The sequence below is a fragment of the Mus musculus genome, chromosome 18, assembly GCF_000001635.26.
Source record: "Mus musculus strain C57BL/6J chromosome 18, GRCm38.p6 C57BL/6J".
Classification (NCBI taxonomy): Eukaryota; Metazoa; Chordata; class Mammalia; order Rodentia; family Muridae; genus Mus; species Mus musculus.
The window spans coordinates 88,209,804-88,221,717 of NC_000084.6; the positions used below are offsets into that span (position 1 = coordinate 88,209,804).

General features: G+C 41.0%; 1 long non-coding RNA gene across 1 annotated transcript; it reads right to left on the minus strand.

The window, feature by feature from the left end:
* Positions 1–3,514: 3,514 nt before the first annotated feature.
* On the minus strand, positions 3,515–9,729 carry Gm32437. The gene is made up of 4 exons (XR_386430.2): positions 9,686–9,729; positions 4,428–4,548; positions 4,305–4,337; positions 3,515–3,616 (listed from the first exon to the last, which is right to left on the minus strand). It is a non-coding gene; the product is annotated as a predicted gene, 32437 (long non-coding RNA).
* Between the last annotated feature and the right edge of the window lie 2,185 nt (positions 9,730–11,914).

Consider the following 11,914-nt stretch of genomic DNA (forward strand, 5'->3'; position numbering starts at 1 on the left):
GTAAATATAGCTAAAAAGAAAAAATGCAAAAATATAACACAGAAAAACTCCAGAGATACAAACTTCTGGAAAATTTATGTGTGTTCTTTAATGTCTATGCTACCAATCTCCATGATTTTATTTGAGCATCTTATTCATAGCCCTGGGGATTCGTTTGCATGCATATACTAATATGTAGACATACCTCAGTGTTTCAATTATTATGCACAATAATCAAGATTTTATTTATAAAACTAATGAATATTAGTACTGAGAAAATGTCTTCTCTGGCAACTACACTAGGATGTCTCTGAGAAAATTGATACATCAAATGACAAGTACAACCTTTTAACAATAAATATAAATTATATTGGGACAATGGGTGATCATAAGATACAGGAAAATCAAGGAACGATAAAATCTGTACCAGGAAACAGTGAGCCTAAGTAAGGTGTGGTTATTTAAAGGTTACTGTTACCAAAGATTTACATTAATATGTGTGAATTTTTGATTAGCAGGTAAATAGCGATATGTCAAATGAAATTCATTTTATTTCTTGATATCTGAGCATACACCAGTCATTTTTCACCTTGTGACTGTTCACTAATGAAGGTAGGAGAAATAGCATAGGTCCATATTCTATCCTTTCTTATGGGAAATAAAGAATAAATAGAAAGAAATAATCGATGTGAAAGTGATCCCAAAGAGTAGATATTTAGGAAGTATGAGTAGAGCAAAGACACTAAGATGATAGACAGGATTCCCAAACTATTTCTTGAAAAGGCATCTTGAAGGCAGAGATGCTATTCTACCTTCTGCTGCATAACCAGCATCTCTTCCAGAGAACACACACAACTCAACTCTCCAGCTCATTGCTTTCTAGTTCAACTTAATGGTTACACTCAGGAATCAACAGTAAGACTTTTACAAAACTAAAGATCAATAGAGGCAAATTGATTCAGTTCAATGCTCCCATGAGCCCGGGTGTTTCTTTAAACAGACCCCACTGTTAAGGAATATCAGTAAACAGTACAAAAGAATGGTGGCATATGAATACATCTCTGATTTATTAGAGCTGAGTACAGAAAGATTCAGGAACACAAGGTCTTTGGATAGAGAGGCAGAGCTGAGATACTATGTGGTCCAATAAAGAATGTGATGGTACAACATTTGAGTATTTTTATCCCATTTGTTAAATTACTTAAATGGAATTTAGGATGAGGAATCTCCAGTGCCCTGGTTTCCCATACAAACAAACCAAACCCCTTCTCTTTGCAAAAACTCAAAACAAAACCAGCTTAACAAGCAAGAAACTTCAAACTAACCTTTAAGTGGGCCAAGGCTTTCCCATGGGGTGGCCTGAATAAGCCTACTGTTCTAATTTAGCCACTCAGAAGTTTTTAATTGTTTTACTTTTTTGTGTAATTTGTGTGTGTGTGTGTGTGTGTGTGTGTGTGTGTGTGTGTGTGTGTACATGCTCACTTGCACACACATGTGGAATTTAAAAAAATGTGATATGGGATCTGGAGAAGGAGGAGAGCTGGCTTTGATTGCAATTTTTTTGAGCAGTGATAAGACTAAGAGGACAGTACTATGAGCAATTTAAAAAGTCAGTAGCAGCTATATTTAAAACTATAAAGCACAAAACCAAGGAGTAAGTATAAACTTGAAAAGTGAAAGAAATAATCCTTTTTATATTGACTTCAAGATATATTTCATCTTCCAACTAAATAGTTTGAATAAAACAGGACCCATGACAGGAAGTAGCAGAAAATTCCCAGCACAGAACCATTTGGTCCCAGTTCAAAATTGTTGAATACTCAGCCAGATTTTGCCACTCTCCTCTGATTAACACCCATTTATCTGAATTAGCCTGATTGCGTTTGTGCTCCTTTCAACCAACACTCTTTATGAAAGATCCTAACAACAACAACAACAAAGAAAAAGAAAAAGAAAGAAAGAAAGAAAGAAAGAAAGAAAGAAAGAAAGAAAGAAAGAAAGAAAGAAAGAAAAAAAGAAAGAAAGAAGGAAGGAAGGAAAGAAGGAAAGAATAGAAAAAAAGTCTTTGGCAAATGCACTTCTTTGGTCCCTTCCAAAATTCTTTGTATCCCTCAGGCACAATTGGAATGAAATACAGTGAGTGAGCTAGGATTCTAAAACCAGGATTGCGGTAATTTGATTTTAATCTTCTTAAAAAGATTAAGGTAATAAGACAATAAATCATGAATTAAAAATAAATTGTATACCAAGTAATGAAGTACATAATAATATCTGCTTTCAGTCTCTATTGAAGTACATCTAGACTGAGAGTAATGTCCGCCACACTTCTCATAACTCTCTGTGCTGACAGACTAACGCATGCTCTCTTGAGACACTTTGTCAAGGAGATGAAAGACACCACACTTAGAAACTGTGGCTTGAAGGAACAGAGGGCTTCTGCTGTATTTTCCAGGCACTTTGTACAACCAGAGAACTGTCTTTGTCAATCCATATGTTTCTTTCCTTCATTTATAATACTAAGCTCTCCTTTATTTATGCTTTACAGTGCTCCTTTCTTATTGAAATACTTAAAGATTCCCCTGCCCCCACCCAAAAAGTCTTTAAAAAGAATGCTAGGATAATCAAGGAAAAAAACAATAAAAATCTGCAAAACTACAGGTAAATATGAATCTATACAGTCTATCAGCTTGCCACTATAGTGTATTATGCTAGAGAGTTATAAATAACCCAATGGAGGAAAAATAGGACTGAAACTATGTCCTAGATAAGCTCAAACCTAATGTTCATGAAACCACTGGATAATATTTAAGTGTTATGGCTGCATAACCCTGAGAATGTAGAGAGGGAGAGCCATGTGGCCAAAGAACTCATGGAGAGTGTGTAGAAAGAAACTGATTCAGCTCTACATATTCGGGGCTTATGAGGACAGTACCATTAGGATATATAATATTAGGGAATATTACATTAGGATAACATTAGGATATATTACATTTTGCTACCTGTCACTAGCATACTGTCTAACAGACATTTGTTGAGTACGGTACAGAAGGCCTTTTCCAAAGTCACAAGTGACTTCATAGATGTGAAACGACTATTGTTTTTATTCTTGGAGATGGAAAACACTCTGGAATTGGAAATAAGCTGTTCCTACAACAAATAAGATTTATTTAACCACAGTAAATGAGTTCTGGTGTTTCCTTTGAGTTATATGCTAAGGCTTGGGCTTCTTAATTGGGCTATTTTTTTCTTTTTTTATTAATTAATTTACTTTTTTGCACTCTATATTTTATCCCCCACCCCTGTCTAACCCCTGACTGTTCTACATCCTATACCTCTTCCCCTCCCCCCTGTCTCCATGTGGATGTCCCCATCCCCTACCCAACCTGACCTCTAAACTCTCTGGTGCCTCCAGTCTCTTGAGGGTTAGTGCACCATTTCTCCATGATCCTCTATTGTATGTGTGTTGGGGGCTTAATATCAGCTGGTTTATGCTGCCTGTTTGGTGGTCCAATATTTGAGAGATCTCAGGGGTCCAGATTAATTGAGACTGCTGGTCTTCCTCAGTCCTTCCTCAGTTGGGTTGCTGTTCTCCTCAACTTCTTTCAGAATGTTTCCTTTAAACTTTCGCTTGCTGAAACTAAGAATGAAAATCACATATTTGATAATAAAGCCAATATGAAAGGTCAACTTTTAGCTTAAAAAATAAGGAGGCTAAAACAGGAGAAAATTTAAATCAAATTGTAATGCACACACATAAAGGAATATCATACTGTTTAATTTCTGTGTGCCTAGTGTATAATATCACAATGATTTTTACAAACCTATCAATGCAAACCCTCCTCAGTGGGGTCAGTAGATCAGACACCAGCATTTCCCCTGTGCACTGAGACTACTTACTGATATTATGTACAAAGAAGTTCCTCTTAAATTCTTTAGTAGAACGGTCAACAATATGCTTTTAGATTGACGCCAACTTCCTACACTAGAGACCCCACATATCATCAGGGCTCCAAGGAATCTAAGATAGCTTATAGTAGAAACACAGAATGAAGAATCCTGTATCTCTCTATCCTTACATCAAGTCTTTATACCCAAGGGTCAAAACATTTTAGCATGGGCCTATATGTAAAGATTGCTTGAATCTTTGTGCAAGGAATAAATAATTACATGCACCTCATATTCTTTTTTTTTCATAATGAAAAATCCAAGGCTAATCATGAGATACAACAAGTAGATTCTGATACTAGGGCATACTATAAGTTTTAACTCAAAATGGCCAAGGCAATTAAAAAGAATTACGTCAAATAAAAAGAGACAAAGCAGACCTGGCTAATGCACAGTGTGTCCAGAATTTATGCCTGGAAGAGAAACAAAAAAAAGTATTAGGTAAAACCAAGAGCATACATAAGCTGATCTATGCCCCCAAAACAAATGTAGCAGAGGACTACCTTGTCTGGCCTCAACCAGAGATGATGCATCTAATCCTGTAGACACTTGATGCCCCAGGGAAGGGGGGAGCTGAAGGAGGTGTGAGGTAGCGTGATGGAGGGATCCCTCAGAGGTCTGTTTCTAATGATTAAAATAAAAGATGAATACCCTCAATAAAGCAAATCTGTGACTCAAACAATTATGTTTAACAGAGAAATGCTAGAAAGAAGTATGGCTCTTTATAAGTATATGACCAATCTAGATAAGATAAAATTAAGTGCAAAAATGTTATATATTTTACTATGTGCTATATGTTTGTGAAAAAGAAATTAAGAAATGTATGTGATATTTGACCTATGCTGACATGTGTTTTGAAAGACTCCGAGAGGAGCCCCACACTCAGGCCTCAGGACAATAGCGGACACCCAAGAACTCACGACAGACCAAGCTTGTTGCAAACCACATGAGGCTTTATTCGGGGAAAGCCAGAGCTCTGGGGACTACTCATATCCCACGCAGGGGTAGAGGAGTCATCCTCGAGGGGAAAGAGTTCCCAGTTTTTATAGGTCCTCAGGGGGGAAAGGAGAAGGGGGAGATTAGGGAATTTCCAGACCTAAACAATGTCTATTCTCAAGAAATGGATATGGGAGGGGTACAAGGAAAGAGTCTAATGAAGGTGCAGCAATGGGCACACACCTGGTCAGAACATTGGCAGACACACAGGTTTAAGGAGTGGCCAGAGCATTGTGCACCTCTATTTTTCTAAATCAGTGAAGCTAGTTCTGCTAACACTGACGTCTATCTTGCCAATTTCAGGGCTTCTGTGTCCTTTTACATTCTGCCAGGATCTTTCATTCCCCACTTCTTCTAGTTACTAGTTCTAATCTTAGAACTAAACTGCAACCTCTTTTTCAAGGTTCTGCAGAGACTGGTATTGTTGTCTTAATACTAACAGCTGGACAGCACCAATCCTCTCTCTAACAAAGGTCATTAGATTATTAAGAATTAGTGGGCCACATGTCAGCAGTAAGAGCAAAATTATTAGAGGGTCTATCAGAGTAGAAATGAGAGTGGTCAACCAAGGGGGTTTATTTTTCAGGAGCTCGCTTTACGTGAAAGGCATGAATAGATGCCTTCTTCTTTGACAGCAGTGGGGGTGGTCAGTAGCACGATGCAAGGGCCTTTTTAACAAGGTTTCAGATTCTCAGCTCGATGTCGTCAGACGAGAACTGGTGTGGTATCATCAAGTCTCCTGGTTCGTAGGCCTCTTTGAGCTGCTCTCAGGCAGTGTTTCTGACCACTTCTAGGGCTTTTATGCATGTAAACAATGAAGGACCAGGGTTAAATTTTAAAGGATCTAACACTCTCTTTACTTCAGTGAGCGGGGGAGCCCCCCATACAGGATTTCATATGGAGTAAGCTTAAATTTTCCTGGTGTGTTCCTAACACGGAACAAAGCAAAGGGAAGGAGGGCTGTCCAGTCATTCCCGCTGGTCTCTAAAATTAATTTAGTCAAGTTTTTTTTTTCCTTTCTACCTAGCCTGAACTCTGGGGTCTAAAAACACAATGTAATTTCTAATCAATCCCCAGTTGGATGGCCAGTCCCTGACTTACCTGGGCAACAAAGGTGGGTTCATTGTCAGACCCTATTACCTTAGGTATTCCAAACCGAGGAAAATTTTCTTCTAGGATTTTCTTAACCACAACATTGGCAGTTTCTTTTTTGTTGGGTAGGCCTCCACCCACCCTGAAAAGCTATCTACAAAAACTTCCACTAGGAAACTGCTTCCGTCTGTGTACCAGTTTGGAACACCTGGCCACGGCTGGTCACGTAGATCACTTTGCAGGCAGTGTTGAGAATAGCAGGAGGAGCAAACATGACCTGTTCAGTCAGCAGCAGCCTCTGGTAGTGAGTCATCCAGGCATTTGTCATCCATCGGTCTGGGGGCTGACGAATAATGCTTTCAAGAGAGTGGGGGGCTACCACAGTTATTTGATGTCCCAGAGTTAATTTGTCAGCATCCTTAACGAGTAGGGCTACTGTAGCAATGGCCTTTAAACATGTGGGCCATCCGCTGGCCACTGGGTCCAGCTTCTTAGACAAATATGCCACCGGCCTCTCCCACAGCCCTAGAGCCTGAGTAAGAACTCCTCTGGCCAACCCCGCCCTCTCATCAACATAGAGGATGAAGGGCTTGGTTAGATCTGGCAGTGCCAAGGCTGGCGCAGTCGGCAGGGCCTCCTTAATATTTTCAAAGGCTTTCTGATGTTCTGATGTCCATCTAAATTCTCTACTTTCCTTGGTCAGGGGGTACAGGGGGCGGCCAGTGTTGCAAACCCAAGTATCCAAAGTCTGCAGAACCCAGCGGTGCCCAAGAATTCTCTCACCTGTCTTGGAGTAGCCGGAGTTGGTATTTGAGTCACAGTCCTTTTTCTAGCCTCTGTCAGCCACCGTTTTCCATCCCGGAGGGTATATCTCAAATAGACCACTTCCATCTGACATAGCTGGGCTTTTTTAGCAGAGGCCCGGTAACCCAACTCACCCAGTTCTGCTAGCAATCTCTTGGTCCCCTGCCAGTATTCTCCTCCGTGGTTGCAACAAGGAGCAACATATTGAAGCAGAGTTACCTGGGAGTTTTCAGCTCGGAAGGAGGCTAAATCTCGATGTAGAGCCTCATCAAAAAGGGTGGGGGAGTTTTTGAACTCCTGGGGTAACCACATCCAGGTCAATTGTCCTGTTTGTCCAGTGTCAGGATCTCTCCACTCAAAGACGAATATGGGCTGGCTGGAGGGATGTAACTTCAGGCAAAAGAAAGCATCTTTTAAATCAAGTACTGTATACCATTTTCGCTCCAGAGGGAGTAAGCTGAGGAGGTTATAGGGATTAGGAACAGTTGGGTGAATATCTTGTACCCTCTTATTGACCTCTCTCAGGTCTTGGACTGGTCGGTAGTCACTCGTGCCAGGTTTCTTTACCAACAGTAAAGGAGTATTCCAGGGTGACTGGCAAGGTACCAAAATACCTAATTGTAATAGTCTCTGAATATGTGGCCTGATTTCATCTCTTGCTTTACGGCTCATTGGGTATTGGCGCACTCCTATAGGGGTTGCATCCGTCCCACAACCACAGGGGGAACTCTGACAGCCATTCCCATGCCTCCAGTCTCTGCCCATGCTCTAGGGAAAGCAGTCAACCAGTCTTTTAGGTCTGGCACCTCTGTTTGCTTTATGCCTTCCTCAAGCTCCAGGGCTAAGACTACGGAGGTGGGAGATTCCCAAGTTACTCTCGGCCCTTCTTAGGTAAATCTGATCTGGGCCTTTAATTTAGTCAGAAGATCTCTTCCTAGAAGTGGTGTGGGACACTCAGGAATGACCAAGAAGGAATGACTCACTTGGCCTTTCCCCAGATCTACAGTGTATGCAGTGGTCCAGGGGTATTGTTTCTGACCAGTGGCTCCAATCACTATGGTTCTTTTATTTTTTAATTTTCTCAGTGGATGTTTCAACACAGAATGTTCTGCCCCTGTGTCAATTAAAAAGTCCATGGGAGTCTCTTTCACCATCAGGGTTACCCTAGGCTCGGGGAGGGGGCCTGAGCTCCGTCTCCCCTATTTATCATCTTTCAGAGTCAGGACCTTAGGGGCCCTTCCCTTTTTCTTTGGGCATTCTCGTGCCCAATGTCCTTTTTCCTTGCAATAGGCACATTGGTCCTTCTCTAAAATCTTCTGGACAGATCTTCTTTCAGATTTGGGTTCCTTGTTGCCCAGGTACCCTGTCTATCTATTCTCTGGCCTGTTCCTTTCTTTACGTTCCCCTACTACTGAGGCCAAAATCCTGCTTAAATTCCTCTCCTGTCTTCTTTCCCTCTTATTCTCCCTTGGGATACACCTTCTCTGCCTCCTTAACTAAATCTTGTAAAGCCACGGCATGTAATATTTAAAAGTCATAGCAACCGAGGCTTGTTAACCCTCAGAGGTCGGGTTAAAAGTAGTATAGTATCTATAAGCTTCTATCAATCTTTCTAGAAAAACAGATGGGGGCTCTGTAAGGCCCTGCATCACTTCTCTTACCTTAGCCAAATTGGTGGGGCATCTCATCGCTCCCTTTAGATTAGAGCCCGGCCAGTAAACTGTCAACCTCTCCTTACCTTGCGCCGTGTTGTAGTTCTAATCTGGCCAGTCCAGAGGGAACCCAGTGTTCCAATTATACAGATCAGCTGATGAAAAAGGCGAATATTGAAGGGTCTGCAGAGACTGCCTGTCTGTGGGCGGGTTACCCACAGCTCACAAAGGAAAAGGCAGAAGTGGTGTCAGGAGCTTCATCTGCTAGGGGACTCTGGGCTTGTCGGCTCTGGGTCCCAGCTGTAGGTCCTCCGTCCTCAGACTGTGCCTTTAGCAATCTCAGAGCCAGGTGCAGGGACTGCTTCTTAGGGCAGAAAGCGAGAGGGCACTGTGCTGACCCACTCGAGTGCATGGGAGCAGCCGGGGGAGTGCTCTGAGAGGCATGGGGGAACCCATGGTTTGATTTATGGTGGTGAATTCTGAATGAGGTAAGGCTGTTGATCCAGGTGGGACCCAGGTCCACTCTGAAAAACAATGGCTTTAACATCAAAGATAAGAGTAAACCAAAAGTCCCTTCCACTGTCGATTTTACATTAAAAGTCGGCCACTCAGAGGAGCAGAAAGTCTGCCAAGGTCCCTTCTTAATTTCTACTGAAAGATTATGGGCCCTTGATCTAACTTCAGTCCAATGGTCTAAAGTCAAACTTAGGGGGGTCGTTACAGTCCGTCCAATACCACGGAAAACACAAAGCAAACACAGAAAACACACATACACACACTGACAAATACCTGAAAACAGACACAAAAAACAAATACACACTGACAAATGCCTGAAAACAGACACAAAAAACAAACACACACTGACAGATGCCTGTTTTCTATCAAACAGACAAAACCAACTCAGAAATGCAGACGGTCAAGGGAGTACACTCCCTGCCTCAGACGGACTCCTAGAGTCCTTCCCTTCGCTCAGGGCTTCAGAAATACAGATGGTCAAGGGAGTACACTCCCCACCTCAGACGGACTCCTAGAGTCCTTCCCCTCGCTCAGGGCGTCCCCCAGAGCGAGCAGCAACCAGTGATTCCAGCACGTCTGCTGTTCACACTCAGTGCCTCATCCGGAGGCAAAGGTCTCCGTTTCTCACGAAATGTCACGGCTGCAAATTTCAGCACAGAACCTAGCCGGCTTACAGAAATATTTTTGGACAAAAATTTCACCTCCAAGTGGGTCTTCGGAGACGTGGGTGGTCACACCAATCCCGGGACGAGCCCCCAAATGAAAGACTCCGAGAGGAGCCCCTCACTCAGGCCTCAGGACAATAGCGGACACCCAAGAACTCACGACAGAACAAGCTTGTTGCAAACCACATGAGGCTTTATTCGGGGAAAGCCAGAGCTCTGGGGACTACTCATATCCCACGCAGGGGTAGAGGAGTCATCCTCGAGGGGAAAGAGTTCCCAGTTTTTATAGGTCCTCAGGGGGGAAAGGAGAAGGGGGAGATTAGGGAATTTCCAGACCTAAACAATGTCTATTCTCAAGAAATGGGTATGGGAGGGGTACAAGGAAAGAGTCTAATGAAGGTGCAGCAATGGGCACACACCTGGTCAGAACATTGGCAGACACACAGGTTTAAGGAGTGGCCAGAGCATTGTGCAACTCTATTTTTCTAAATCAGTGAAGCTAGTTCTGCTAACACTGACGTCTATCTTGCCAATTTCAGGGCTTCTGTGTCCTTTTACATTCTGCCAGGATCTTTCAGTTTCTAATATATATTCAAAGATTTAGAATGTCCCACTAGGTTTCTCAACTTTTTTGTTATATATTCTACCAGTGAAAAGCATAGGGCTCATATAGTCTATCCTTAGCTTCCATTTTGTGGATTTCTTAAGAGTTAAATCTGGTGGGTGTGTTTCCTTATACTTATCTCCCAATATAGAAAGCAAATGCCTGATTTGAAAGTATTTATAATGCTTATTTCAAAGCTGGGAATCAAAACATGATTGAACCCTTAATTTTCAGATGGATAACTTGTCTTTTGGAACAGCTAACAAAAGATAGTTAATCATCAAAGATTGAGATAGAATGGGTGCTATTTAAACATAAATAGTGCTTCCCAAACAGGAAATCAGGGGAAAGGATAGATGATTGAGCAAATTTCTGTTCCCTTCCTTACTAAAATTATGAATTCTAATTAGTTGAAAAAAGGGAAAGAAACCAATCTGCTGGGTTACTTAGATAGATAAGGTTATGGCACAGGTAAATACTTTCAACACAATGAACATCCACCAGGATAGTTTACAGGTAGGAAATAAACTCTGAGACCCTGTTTGCAAACATAAGAACAACCGTTTTTTATTGTGGAAGCATAAACTGAACTGTCTTCATCCAGGAGAATCTAGACAAGAACTGAAGACACTGGTTGATGTGAAAGGTTAGATCAATGCCTGGTATTGCCATGTAAGAAATCAAGTGGGTTTTTTTTTTGGGGGGGGGGGAGGTTGGTTTGGTTTGTATTTTTTTCCCCCCGGTGATTAGTTGACACCAAACACTTGGGAAAAAACAATCACACTTTGGAAGCATATGGCAAGGGAATTTCTTCACATATATTTGACTAGAAGACAAAACAAGTCAGAAACAGGATACCTATAGTTACCCCTAAGAACTCACTGCTCTCAGTGACCTACTTTTTCCAATTAGACATTCATTTCAGCAATTCACAACATAGTGAAACCATCTGGAGTCCTAGAATCTAACAGGTGTTCCCAGTGGGGATATTTTCTATTCAAACTATAGGGTAAGCAATTGTATTTTGTTTTATATTACTTTGAATAAATTAGACATTTAATCACTGAATTGTGTAATATAGATATTTAAAACAATAGGTAAATGATTAATTTATTTAAATTTGCATTTTAAAAATTTTGTTAGATGTGGTCTTCCTGCCTAAGTGTTCTTTTTGCTGAAGAAAGTCTGTCTTATAGGCATAGCAAACACATGTAGTGTGATTATACAGAAGACTCCTTGTTGGTTCTGAGAATTTGCTTTATTTGCCTCTCTGTTCCTCAAAATCAACTCATGGGTAGAAAATAAAAATAAATCAAATATAGGCATAGATATAACATGTAACAAGCAAATGGCAGTGATGACAGTAATTATATCCAGTAAATTTCTATCCTAATTTGCTAAAGGCCTAAATAATAACCTCAGGTACCCAAAGGTAATATATAGAAAAGGCTACATTAAACAGTTCCTGTTGACTACCCATCAGGGGAAATGCGATTCAGATACATTAGAAAATGCAAAAATACATAAAAATTAGATGCAAAGTATTTTTATTTTGTTCTTTTCCTACACTTTTAACTTTTTCTGACAGGAAGCCTAATCGCTCAACAATAACTATTTGGAATGCTTTTCTCCTCCACAATAAATGCTAGTAGAGATAGATA